This window comes from Melozone crissalis, unplaced genomic scaffold (genome assembly GCF_028551555.1).
Source record: "Melozone crissalis strain CALT ecotype California unplaced genomic scaffold, PUWL_Pcris_2 ptg000123l_1, whole genome shotgun sequence".
In the NCBI taxonomy this organism is placed as follows: Eukaryota; Metazoa; Chordata; class Aves; order Passeriformes; family Passerellidae; genus Melozone; species Melozone crissalis.
The window spans coordinates 991,570-1,005,336 of NW_026535899.1; positions in this window are offsets into that span (position 1 = coordinate 991,570).

Genomic DNA, 13,767 nt, shown 5'->3' on the forward strand with positions numbered 1-13,767 from the left:
CCTATTCTTATTCCTGGAACATCACAAAACACTCCTTTTTATTTATCCCCTGTACCCCAACATACTGAGAGTCACAAGCAGGAGGAAAGTTTGCAAACAAAAGGTCAGGGAGTGAAAAAGGCCTGTTGTTGTAAAGATATAGAGGAAAAGAAATTAATTGAACCAGATGAGCTTGTAGCAAGCCATCAGTATAATACAAGATTCCAAGCAAAGAAAATTCAAGGTGAATGTGGGAGAACTGAAAAGTTGTTTCCTCTGAGAGAAGTGCCTATGGAGGGGGCAGAGGTGGTATTGGTTTTGTGAATGCCCCATTAACCGCCTCTGAAGTTAGAAATTTTAAGAAAGAAATTAAGACCTTATTAGAAGACCCAATAGGCATCTCCCAACAATTAGACCAATTTTTAGGGCCTAACATCTTTACGTGGGAGGAATTAAATTCTATCCTAGAAATACTGTTCTCTTCTGAAGAAATACAAATGATTCGTACTGCGGGTATGAGGATTTGGGAAAGAGAAAATAGAGGAGGTCCTAGAGGAGAAGATAAAATGCCTGTTAACCCACCTAATTGGGATCCAAACCAGGAAGAGGGAAGAGCGAGCATGAGACAATATAGGACACTAATTGTAAGAGGGATAAGAGAGGCAGTCCCAAGAACAAATAATGCAAGATTGGCACTTGATAGTCACCAGGTGTCGCAGTCGAGGCGGTCACGACATTAAAGCAGAGACCACAAGCACACTCAGTCTCAGTCTCAGTTGTCTCTAAATTATTAATCAAAATGGACTTTCACTTGAACTGTTTAGAAAATTAAAACATACAGACCTTACTCAGTGTCGTCTGTGGGGTGATCTCCGGTTAGGACTGTTTGCAACCGTTAGCAACCGTTGGCAACAGTTGGCAACACTTTATTAGTGAAAATGGCTGATACACTTTCCAGTCGTTTCCCCTCCAGTCGCAGAAGGCTCCCATCTTTCCTTCCTTGATCTCCTTGGTTCAGCTTCTTCTTCTTGCTTCTCGCTCCTTTAGCCAACAGGCTCGCTGCTAGCCTCTTCCACAATTCCCCCTTTTTTTTTTGTTTTTGAACTGTAAATACAGCTGCTATGGATTTTTGCAGGCCCCTTTGCAAAAACCCAAGCAGAGAGGGGACACACAAAATCACAATCACAACCATCAACAGAATTCCCACTCTCAATGCAATCGTTCCTGTCCTTCATCCATCTTTAATTACTGATATATGGTCTTAGCCAGTGTCATCCGCACGTTCTGCCTCAGCTGCGGAACCATCGATCCTGTCCTTTCCCGCACGGTCTAAGTAAGGTTTGACACAGCGAGCAGGAACCCATCGAGGACCATTATCTGTCAAAACACAAGCATAGGTTGTCAGGTTATCAGGTTATCAGGTTATCAATTCTACTGGACCAGACCATATACCAGTAATCAAATCCTTGACCCACACCTTGACATTTCCATAACTTCACTAATATGGTAAACGATGGTTTCTCTTGAATATTATTGAAAACTGGAAAAGCCATAGGGTTATCACAAGCAACATTTGCAATGGCACTGCTCTCCTGAGGTACTCTTGGAGCACCTAACCTTTCTATTATGTCCCAATTATTTTCTTCAACTGCTTTCCTCCTAACAAATTCCCAGAACTCCTGAGGGTGTTGAGGAAGCACAGTTACTTGACATGGAGGCAAAGTCCATGGGGCAGTAAGGCTAGAGCTCTTAGGAGATGAAGGGACCAGAGCTCCTTGCCCCAACTCAGGTGTTACTGCGGGCGACTCATCACTTGACTCGCTGTTGCTGTCACTGTCAAGTAAGGGAGGATACGGCCTTGCAGATTGTTCAAGCCGCTCAGAGGGAAGCGGGGGGGCGAATGGCTGGACCAGAGAGGAGGGAAGCGGGGGGGCAGATGGCTGGGTTTCTCTCTCCGCTAAAGACATTTAGCTAACTGGCGTAGCAGTGTAGTATATACAGGCACCATCGCGAGCTGCTGCGCAGGTGTGAGATAAGGAGGCTTAGGGGCCTGATAAGAAGAGGCTAGGGCAGGTTGTCCAGAAGTTTTGGCAGCTTTCCCAGAAGCCTTGGCAACCAGCCCAGAAGCTCTGGTAGCCTTCCTGGAAGCTTTGGCAGCCTTCCCATCAGAGCCCCCTTCTAGCTCAGAGGCTCTCAGGGCTCTGCCCAGGGCCCCAGCTGCCAGGGAACCAGGACAAGCAAAACCAGATGGGATGGATACTCCAGGGACCTGGAGAACCATTCCCAGCAACTGGGAAAATCCTAGGCGCTCCATCCACCCATAGATGCGGTCTCCAAATTTGCCCCAAAATTGGGTCCAGCTTTTAGAGGCCGTAAAGAGCAAGTCCAAGTGACTGGATGACCTTTTTAGCCCAGAAAGCCCTGCAGCTGATGGCACGCTTCACAATCAGCAGGGGACACAGCTAGGCCAAAGCCCAGACCTCTGCTGGGAGCCTTTCTCCTCAAATACCCTTCAAACAAGCCTCCATGCAAGTCACTTGGGAAAGTTTCTTCCAATGATCCATTTCTGGCACATAACTACACAGGCTTATGTGAAAGATTCTAAAGCAACTGCTCTGGAGTCAAAGAGGCAGCACTAAGGGTCCTTGTCATCTCTTTGTAGCTAAATCCCACTCTGCAGGAGTTGAAGGAGTTTGGAATGAGCTAGAGAGCGGACCTCTGAGTTTTTTACATGATGCCATTGCATTTTCTTCACTTCTACACAGACAGGAAGGGTGAGTTTGGCTCACATCTGCACTGCATGGCTCACAAGGCCGCAAGACTTGTAGTTACAAGAGCTTTGAAGGATTTCTTGGCCAAGAAGACACTGCCAACAAGGATATTTGGGGTTTGGAGCTAACCCTTCAATATTTCATCTTATGGACTCATGCTACAGTGTAAGCTTTCTTAGTCAATCATGTTATGACACACGAACCTACAGCACTGCATCCTAAGCTTCTTGTTTTCCATTGTAACTACTTTTATTTTTTCTAGATCTTGGACTCTAAAACTCCAAACTTTCCTCCACTTCAACATTCGCCCCCTTGTCTCTGCTAGAAACTAGAAATCCTCATTCTCATTTCTAGCACCTAAGTTTGGAAGCCCTATCCAAGGTCTCAGATCAAATCCTGTGCTTAATTCTAAGCTTTGCTGACAAGACCAAAGGTCTGAGATTTCCCTGCATTTGGGTTTCCCACAACACTGATGCTGTTAGTTCCACAGTGCCCGGGATCCCTCTTGCAAGTCAACTCTGTCAGGATCAAGGCGGCTGCCGGGGGGCTGCTTGTGGCCTCTGACAGCCCATTGCTGAGGGCTTGCCAGCGCCCCAGCCCCTCAGGGGCTGCCCCAGCCCGGCCAAGCTGCCCGGCAGCAGCACCGCAGCCCCACAGCAGCTCCAGAGCAGCAACATCCAGAGGCACCTGGGAGCCCTCAGCGAGGCAGCCAGCAGCACCCGGGCAGGAGGACACGGATGGTGCTTCCTGCCTGGCACAGGGCTTGTGGCCATCTCCAGGCACCGCTCTGGCAGGGATCCCTGCAGACCCGGCCTCTGCCCAGCCTCTCTGTCACCAGCACAAAGGCTTCAGCAGAACCACCAAAGGCCAAGGGGCTTCTGGCCATTGCCCCTTGCCCGCTGCACGCCTGGGCAGCTGGCTGAGCACAAGCACCTTTTTCTCCCTCCTCCCCTATGCCCTACTGATCCTGGGCAGGAAAAGAAAGATCCTGGGAGTCTGTTTATTGTAACACATTCCATATTTACATAATAAAGGAAAACAAAAAGAAGAAAAGAACAGTCTTGAACACAAGGAAAATCCCTGCTGGCTCAGGGCCCAGCAGACAGAGCCTCTGGGATAATCTCTCCATGGAGCTCCAGCAGCAGAGGCGGCCAAGCCCTGAGACAGGAAGCCTTTTCTTCCACGCCCTGCGGAGCCGATCTTCCAGGTCCTCCAAGATGGAATATCGAATTGTAGCTTCTGCCCTGAGAATGTGTAAAGTTTGAAGAGTGAGCCTTCTGACAGAAAGGCTGATGTCATCTGCCATTTCTTCAAGGGCTGCAAGAGAGAGGAACAGAATCACGGTCAGATCCCGGATCGGCGGGGACCCGAGGAGAGCCCCCTGCAAGGGCCATCCCAGCCGGCTCTTGCCATGGCCAGGAGGGAGCAGGGAGCAAGGGGATCAGCAGGGAGCAAGGGGATCAGCCCGAAGCTGCTGGCCACGAATGGCCCACGGGGCCCTGAAAGCTCCGTGTGCTCTGCCCACGGGAGCAGGGCCCTCCGCAGCCGGGGCAGGGCTTGCGGCTCATCCCCCGGCAGCCCGCGCTGTCAGCCTGCTGCCCTCACTCACCAGTGCAGATCAGCTGCAGCTCTTGCTGCTGCCCCCTCAGGCGCCGCCCGGCCATGCCTGTGAACACAGAGCCTGTCACGGCCCCAGCGGCACAGCTCCCTGCCAGCGGCGCTGCCGGCGCTGTGGCCACACGGGCTGCTGGCCAGGCAGAGCTCAGCCCGGGCCCTTGCCGCACGCTGCCGCCCCAGGGCACGGCTGCCAGAGGGCGGCAGCAGCAATGCCCGGGCCAGGCGGGGCTCCACGGCGCCCCAGGGCACGGCTGGCGCTGCCGGGGCAGCAGGCGGGGCTGGGGCCAAGCTGCGGCGGGCCGGGGAGGGGAGGGGCCCGAGCTCGGGACTCACCCATGAACCTGATGGCCGCCTCTCACTGGGGCTCGTGTGGGCTCTCCACGTAGCGCAGGGCCCGGCGCAGGTGCTCGGCCGCTCGGCTCCTGTCCTCTGCCAGCTGCAGAGAGCGGCAGGAGGGAAGGGTTGGTGCGGGCTCAGCCCCTGGGCCGGGCGCTGCCTGCGCCCAGCGCCGGCCACGCCTGCCCGCCCAGCCCTGAGGCGCGGCCAGCAGCCGCTGGCCAAGGGCTCCCGAGGGGAGGGGCAGAGGGCCGGCTGCTGCCCGGGGAGCCGCGGTGCCGGCCCGCCCCGCAGCCCCGCCGGGCCGGGGCTCCATGGGCACCCGGCTTGGGGCCATGGGAGCCTGGAGCAGAGCTCGCGCGGCCTCTAGCTGCAGCAGCGGGCAGGGGCACAGCTGCCAGCCCCGCACACTGAGCACCGCCCTCAGGGCCCTTCTCCAGGCTGAGGATTCTTGGCTGCTCTTACCAGGCTCTCGCCGAACCTCCATGTGTGATCCACCTGTAGCGTTTGTTCGAGATTCCTTCTCTTCAGGAATCTGGCTGCAGAATGCAGTACTACACAGGAGGCCTGGAGAGCAGCAGAGAGGCACAGATGGCCCCACAGGCCAGTGCCACAGCCTGCAGGAGGCTGCAGCCCGCAAGGTGCCAGGGCAGGAGACAGCCCAGCCCCTTCCCAGGGGGACAGCAACCGGCCACAAGTCCTCACCTCAGCAACCATCTGATTTTCATCATGGCAGTGGAAGTAGAGTGGGACCAGGCTCTGGCGCACGTGGGACTTCAGGGCCTTTCTTCCATCTTTGCTTAATGAGTCCAGCATCTCTTGAAAGACACACATGGAGCTCAGCTGCACCTAGCTGTCATCCTGTATGAAAGGAAGGGCAAAAGACCTCAGCATCAACTGCTTCAGCCCCCCACGGGCACAGGCCTGCATTTCCACAGGGCACCAAGGGTCCGGGCAGCAGCCAGTGGCCGTGGCTGTGGGCACAGGGCCTTACATGGTCAAAGAGTGGCAGGAGCGCCTCAGCCAGCTGCAGGGCAATGGGGATGGGTATTAGGGCACCATCATCCAGCAGCAGATATCTTACAAGAAGAATGGTAATCCCGATCATGTCGCTATCATTTTCCTGCAGGAGCTCCACAAGACTTTCAGTCAGGCTGCACATTTTTTCAGCCTGTGTGGAACACAAGTTTGTGAAAGGCCACCCTGCTGCCGCAGGGCCCAGAGGCCAAAGGCCTGTCCCGAAGCACTGAGGCAGCTGAAGCGGGAGGCAGGAGAGCTGGGAGCAGCTGCCCCAGCGCCCGAAGGCCAGGCAAGGCCAAGCGACTGCGTTGCCCCGCCCCACGCTACCTGCAGGGCTTCAGCCACTGCCCCCTTCTCACCATCAAGGGATTCTTGCCCAGCACTACGAGGCCTCGGAGTGCCAAGTAACGCCTGGCCATGTGCTCGCTCTGCAGGTTCTGTGCCAGGATCTCCAGGACACTGTCACTGCATTCCCTCAAGTCCAGGCACTCGAGGACCTGAAAGGCACAGGGCAGTGACAGGGGAGCCGGCCGGCAGGAGCCCAGAAGCGCACAGGGCCGGGCCCAGGCAGCAGCACAGGGCACGGGCACTGTCCTGGCAGCTGTGCCTACGAGTGGGCAGAGGGCTGGGAGGCAGCTCAGCCAGGCAGCGCTGGCCTTGAGGCTCACCTCCACAAGGAATGCCAGGGCAGGGAAATCCCAGTATGGCATCTCTTCGCCGAGCATGGCGAGTAGGTAGAATGCAATCCTGGAACAAAAGTGTATGGCTGAATTGCAAAGTATCCTGACGAGAGAAAAAGGAAACAAGACCCTGAGCCAGTGGGGCAAACCTCTCCAAGGAGTGACTCACAGAGTTCTCATCTTTCCCCACCACCGTTCCAGCAAGGGGGCCTGGGCCATTTGGGAGTTGGTTGCTCATGGGCACCCTCCTGTTCCAGCCTTTTCCAGCCTGCTTGGCCGTCCCTCAGTGACAAGGCCCTCTGGCCCATGGCCACGGGGACTTTGTGGGACACCTGGGCACAGAGCACAAATGTCAGAGGCAGTGGGGAGAAGGGGATCTCACCTGGCCAGCAAACCCATGGCATAGTGGTGGGTGTCAAGAGAGAGCAGCGTGTCCCAGGCACACCTGCGTTCCATTGCCACCACCACATCCTCACAGCGGAGAAGGCAGAGCAGGGACTTCAGGGTCTGCACTGCAAACCTGTGTGCACAGCAAAGCCCAGGTCACACTGGCAGCACTGGCTCCTTGGCAGGCCACATGGTAGGGACAGGAGGAGTGGGATGGAGCACCTGTTGGGGCTGGTGGCAAGGCCGTGCTCTTCCTGGCATCCCTTCCAGAATGTATCGACCTCCTCTGCATATCCAGAGTGCTGAAGAACACTTGGAAGAGGAGACGCACAAATAGGCAGGGGAAATACACCTTTAATATCCGTGGCAGACGGGGCACCTGGAGGATCTTCCACATCACCACAGTTGCCTGCAAAGGACAAAGCCCCCCGAGACAGCGCTCAGTGCCGAGGTGTGTATGTGGCAGGGCCCAAGCTTAGCAGGGAGAGGCCCCGAGAGACCTTGGCAGGGGGAGCACGGGGCCTGGTGGGGCTGAAGCTGCCCCTGGGCCAGGTTTCAGGCCAGCGCCTGAGGCAGGGAGATGCAGTGGGGGAAGGAGGAAGGAGAGCTGCTGGAGAGGCAGCCCTGGGGCCAGCAAAGGCCATTGTCAGAAACTCACAGTCAGGCCAAAGACACCCGTTTCGTCCCCATCGGAGGTGCACGTGCTGTGCTCTGGCCAGCTCCCCAGCACATCCAGGAGGATCAGCAGCGCTGGCTCTGCAATCCTGAGCAAGCACATGATGGTCTTCCACATGGCCATGGCATGTCCACATATGCAAACACACTCACACAGCCTGATTTCTGGGAAGGGGAGAGACTGTGCATTACTCCTGAATTCTGCGCAGGGGCAGAGGGTATTCCCACGGGGAGAAGCTCCAGAGCACCTGCCAGGCCAGTGGGAGAAGGCAGAGACTGCTGGAAATGGGGCGGCCACAAACCCACCCATCACTGCCATTCCAGCCTCCTTTCCATCGCCCAGCTCCGGGAAAGGGGGACGGCATCTTGTCTGCTCTTGGGCACGGTGAGCAGAGGGTTACACGTTTTCCCAGCTCTGTCTGAAACTCGGAGGGTACAGGGACACTTCAGAGTCCCCCTGCATAGGCTGCTTCAAAGGAGGAGTCCTTGGAAGCTCACCGGCACTAAACCCATCCTTTAAACAAGCTTTGCTTTGCAAGAGTTTGGATGCTCCTTGACTGTTCCTGCAAACTGCAGAGGGAAAACATGTTTGCAGTGCCAGGACTGTCCTGGGATGTTGTGTTGTTTCTGTAGAAGTTGGACTTTTCTGTTCCCCCTACAATGTAATGGTTCTGCGCTGGTTATCTTCCCCTTCCCTTGCGCTGCCAGTTATCCCAACTCCTTCCCAGTTGCCTTGGAGACTAATGTATCCTTTCTCAAATCCCTCCCCGGTGCCCTGTCCGTCCCTCGGCGCTGGCACCCTTCTCTCTAGAAACTTCCAGCCGGAGCGTTGAGTGATTGGTTCAGGGACCAGGGCCCAACCCTCAAGTTATCCTGATTGGGGTTCTCCCTAAGTCAATCTTTTGTGTCCCGCTCCCCTCTGAAACTCTATTGGCCAGAGGGTCGACTCCTCCCCTGTCTCCCTCCCTCCTTAGAAGCTGTTGCAAGTGTCTCTCCCCTTCCCTGTCCGGCTGTCGGTTCCCCTGGGACCCAGTGAACCTGGATTCCCCGCAGCTGGAGAGCGCTCTCTTTTTTCTGCTGGCTGCAGCCATAAGCCATGCCACGTCCCACCGCAAGGTGTGGCTGCTGTCACAGCACAGGGCGTTTGCCTTAGGCGCTGTCCCGAGCCACGGAGATCGGGCCAGTGCTGCCCTGCTGTGAGCGGTGCTGGATAGCTGGCCGGGCCGTCCGAGAAGGACAGTCCTGGCCCAGCTTGACCGCTTCACTGGGACATGGCTGCTGTTAAAGAGTGTAAATCCCACTGCTCACAGAGGTCCCTCCTGCAGGGCCCTGCGAGCTTGGCACTATCACAGCAAGAAGAAATCTGCTGCAGGAAGCTGCATCCAACAGTGCCTGCACAGTTAGTGGGAAGAGGGGAGGTGTTTTTAAGAAGCATAAAGAAAAGGGGAGCATAGAGAAAAAGGGAGCCTCCTGCTGTCTCTTGAAATCTCCCCCAGCCTGAACAAGCTCTCTTTGGGGCTAAAGACTCCCAGAAGCAGAATGGGGCAGTGCCTGCTGTAAACACAGCATCTTTGTGATGTCTGCAGCTGCAGGTGTTCGTACACTTGACATTTTGCGATAAACAGAAAGGACATTTCCTTCCTACTTACTTTGCAAATCTTCTAGGGAACACACCAAACTCCAGGCAGTCATTTGCTGTGATGTTTTGTTCCCTGAATAACACAAAACTCCCCCTTTATGTCAGTGTTGCTCTGGTTTGCTGGGTCAAAATCCACGTCTGGCCTGAGGGAGATGAGTCATTTGCCCGGGTGCTTCCACTCCTGCTGCACATATAGAAACAAGAAATATGGGGAAAGTACTATAACAACATATATCATGTAATCAGGCGGTAAAAAAGGGGAGTGTAATTGAAAGTAAGGGTATTCTTCTTTAATTTAATGCAACTATATTTAGTGATATTAGTGGTTTGAGCATTGCTGTACCTCCTCCCAATGTCTAGACATTATCTGGTTCCACCATGTGGACTCAGGAGAATGTAACAGCTCCATCTTTTCAGGGAGGAGGCAGCACTTGGACCACAGTGATTGTTTCACACAGTAGACCTGAGCACACAGTTTGCTCCAGCTCGGAGCATGGGCTCATCCCAGCCTAAGAACCCCTGAAGGCTAAATTATTAGAAATAGCATTACCACAGGATCTACAATGGCTATCATGAGATAATCATCACACATCTGGATTTTTAAGACACAGAGCATAGTCCGGTGCTTTCCAGTCCCTGGTGACATGACCTAATAGCAGCACGCCCCTGGAGCTGCGCTAGTGCAGCACTCTGTGCTGGGGGAAGGAGGCACTGCTGGGCTGGGAGAGCACACAATTGGCAGCCCATGGCTGTGATTTACACAAAGCTGTTTGTGTCTTGTAAATAGATTTCTTTTCCTTCAGTGGTAGGGAGCCAGGAGATGCATTGGTCAGCAGCAGAACAGAGAACATCTTGGTGCAGAGCCAGGAGCAGGGGAAGGACAAGCCTTCCAGCACAGGGTACTCACATGGCTTTTGAAATGAAGAGCTGCAGCAAATGTGGAAGGGTAAACAAGGCCAGGAAATCTGCTGCTGTATGAATGAACTCCCTGCTATTTATGATGCAGAGTTTCCAGGGATGTTGCTGTGGAGCTGGGCTCCTGCTGGGCAGATGATTCTTCCCAAACTGAGGTGGGTGCCATGTTATCATTCCCTGGCTCTACCTGTCCCTGTCTGGCTGCTCCTCAAAGCTCTGGCTTCAGCCCAATCTTCTGCCTTCTGAGCAGCAAGATTTAAATGGTCCTTATCATTCAAATGACTTGACTTCAAATTGAAATTTTAACAACTGATTAAATCAGCTCCCTCTGAAATAATGGTGTTGGTGTCTGGGAACAGTGCAGCCAGGACTGAGATGCTCAGTACAGGCTGCAAAACCTGCTGGAAATGCAGGACAGTATTTAGGTTGTTTATGACATTCACCTCCCATTTCCTCATGCTGTTCTTTCACCTGTACTGGGTGGCCGAGGCTGTGCATGCCCTTGGAGCTGAGATGAACTTTTGGGGTCAGCTGCCTAATGGCCAGGAGGTGCCAAACTGTTTGGGTCACTGGTGTCCTCTGCCTGCCCTGCAATTCATTGCCACCATTTCTCTCACCTCTTACTTCTTCTCCCTGGTACCTCTGCCACTACTTCAGCTTCTCAAGCCTTTTTTTCTGTTTCTCCTCCCCTCTGCAAGTTGTCGGATCTTCTCTTCTCTTCCCAGGGAAGTGATGTGGGCTCATTTTCCTTCTCCAGTCTTCACACCTGGTTTGTTCCTTCCATGTGCTGGCAGATGGATGTGGAGAAAACATCAGAGAGTGAACCAAGTCATTTACACCAAGAGAGATTAGATTATGTTATCACTGGGTTGTTTAGAATCATAAAATCAGAGAATCCTTAAGGTTGGGAAAGACCTTCACAATAATCGATTCCAACCATCAAGCACCACCATCACTATGTTCACCACTAAACCACATCCCAAGTCCCGCATCAACATGTCTTTTGAGCTCTTCCAGGGATGGTGATTTTACCACTGCCCTGGGCAACCTGTTCCAATGCTTTACAACCTTTTCCAAGAAGAAATGTTCCCTAATTTCCAGTCTAAACCTCTCCTGGTGCAAGTTGAGACATTTTCCTCTTGTCCTGTCCCTGTTCCCATGGGAGCAGAGCCCCACCTGGCTCCACCCTCCTGTCAGGGACTTGTGGAGAGCCACGAGGCTCCCCCTGAGCCTCCTTTTCTCCAGGCTGAAACCTGGAGAAACTCAAACTCACAGTTTGAGTTGATTCAGAGGAACCAACAAATCTGTTTTAGGTCCTGTTAAATTATGCTGGCTGTTCTTAGTAGTAAAACCCAGAAAACAAAGGAGATATGCCCAGCAGCTCAGTGTGGTGAGTTGTGCTAGGAAAGAGCCCACTCCAGACTCCAATGGCACAAGCATCAGCACCAGATTCTGCCTGGGATAACCTCTGTGAATTCCTCCCTCAACTTAGGCAGCTGAAATAATACCTGATCCACATGAACAAAATCTTGACAGTGGGTACAATTTTTCCCTACTGTTTCCAAACAAATATCAAACATAAACAGTGAGAAATTATTTCATCTCTCCTAATGAGTGGCAGCATGAGAACTCAGCAATATGTTAAGAGAAAATCTCCCTGGTACTCTGAATTACACTTCTCCTGGAGTGAAGCAAGAACCCTTGTGATTGAAAAACTCCCTTTCCAGACTCAGAGATTGTTTTTATAAAGTATTAAAAAAAAAGTATAATGTTCCAAATCTCAGCCAGGAAAGCAGCGGTAATAATTCTTCCCTAATGCCTCTGAAATTAAGCTACACTTGGCCTGAATTTTTTCAATTTGGAGTGTATGTACACACAATATTGCTAAGATATCCCTGCAGTAGATGTGTGCAGTGTGTGCTGCACTGCCCAGCTGCTGGCTCTGTCACACCAGAAACTGCTGCTCCATCCCCACGGGCTGCAGGCCCCCATGGGCAGGGCTGGGGCATGGCCTCCCCTTCACCTCCCTGCCAGAGCCATGGGCAGCTGCGTGTGGCCCCTGAGCACGCTCAGGAACTGACCACTGCTGCTGGAGGTCTGGGTGCTGAGCCCCTGAGTCATCTCTCACTCGGACATGCTCACAAACAAAGGAGGAACAGGGCCTCAGTGGCCCGAAGAGCTGCCCACAGAACCAGGAGGACCTGGATGAGTGGGATTGCAGAAGTGGCGCATGGAGAACATCCAGGCAGGAGGCTGCCAGGGACTGAGGCTGGGGCAATGGGAAATCTGCAGTGGGAAGGAAACAACACAGCATCTGGAATTTTGAAACACAGCTAGAGATTTCCTGTGCATTCTGACTGAGTCACCAATGGTAGGCTGTGAAATTCCTTATACCTGTGTGGCCCTTGGGGCTGAGCTGTGGGATGAAGCTCTGGAGGGAGACCTGGGAGAGATCCTAGAGTGAGCCAGGGTTCCCCATGACAGAGCAGAGCCCGGAACAGCAGGAAGGGATCCATGGCAGCCTCGCTCCCCCTCTGCCCTTTCCCCACCATGGGCCAAACAACATCCTGAAGCACATGGTGAGAGAGCTGCTCAAAGGGAAGGGTGGGTGCATTCCCTCAGCCTTGTCCTGGGGCTCAGCAACCAAAGGCTCTGGCTGCATGTCTGGACACACCGTGCCCGGAGCAGCGGGAAGGGAGCCATGGCACTTTCGATGCCCTGCTGCTGCTTCCATGCCCTGCAGGGCAGTTTCCCAGCCTGGCCTGGCTGCAGCTTCTCCCCAGCCTCTGCAGGAAGGCATTGGGCATCAGCTGCCATGCAGCCCAAACTCACCAGGCATCCCCTGCATTTTCCCGGTCCCCTGTCACATCCTGAGGTGTGGCTGCTTGGAAGAGGGAGGGCCATAGCCAGCCCCAAAGGCCTGGGGGGATCAGGATTTTCTGGATCCTTATCCATGTCTTGGACAAGTATTGCCTCCTGAAGAGGCCACCTCCTGGATGTGCAGTGATTCCATCTGATCCAGCTGTGCCTCTTCCTTTCTCAAGGGATGGACAGAGGGGCTCTATGGAAGGTGGCATTTCCTGCAGGAAGGGAGGCGATGCCAGGCACAGCCACAGGAGGTAATTGCTGTGCCTCTGGGCCTGAACCCTGCTGAGGCTTGAGCTGCCCTCTCCGCTGCTTGGCACTGCGGGCACAGCCCGGACAAGACGGGCACAGCCCAGAGGAATTATCCCGAGCAGGCTCAGGGCACTCGGGTACTGAGCTGTCCTGCTGGGCTCCCTCCGTGGGAGACACGTCCGGAAACCTGGGAGCGGCTGCACAGGGTGCCCATGGTGGGGAAAGGGCAGAGGGGGAGAGCAAGGCTCCAGGGTGTCCTGAGAGGGCCTGGCCATGTGCCCCTTGGGCTGTGGGAGCTGTTCCATGGGCAGGTGGGCAAGCAGGAGGGAGGGATGGAGGTTGGGAGCGACAGCTGTGGCACTGCAGATTTCCCCAAGCATTTAGTGAGGGTTTCCTGTGTGGGAGGGAGAGAGCCCCAGGGCCCTGGGCTACTCCAGCTGCCCCTCCAGGCATGTTGCACAGGACCTGCAAAGGGCATGGAGAGTGACCAGGAGGCACAGCACAGGCTCCCACAGCCTTACCGGACCCCCTTGCAGTGCCCAGTTCCCCAAGGCAGAAGGTGATCCCAGCACACCATGGAAATGCTTCTGTAGGATCTGTGCTCCCTTCTCGACTGGCACGTGACTTGGAT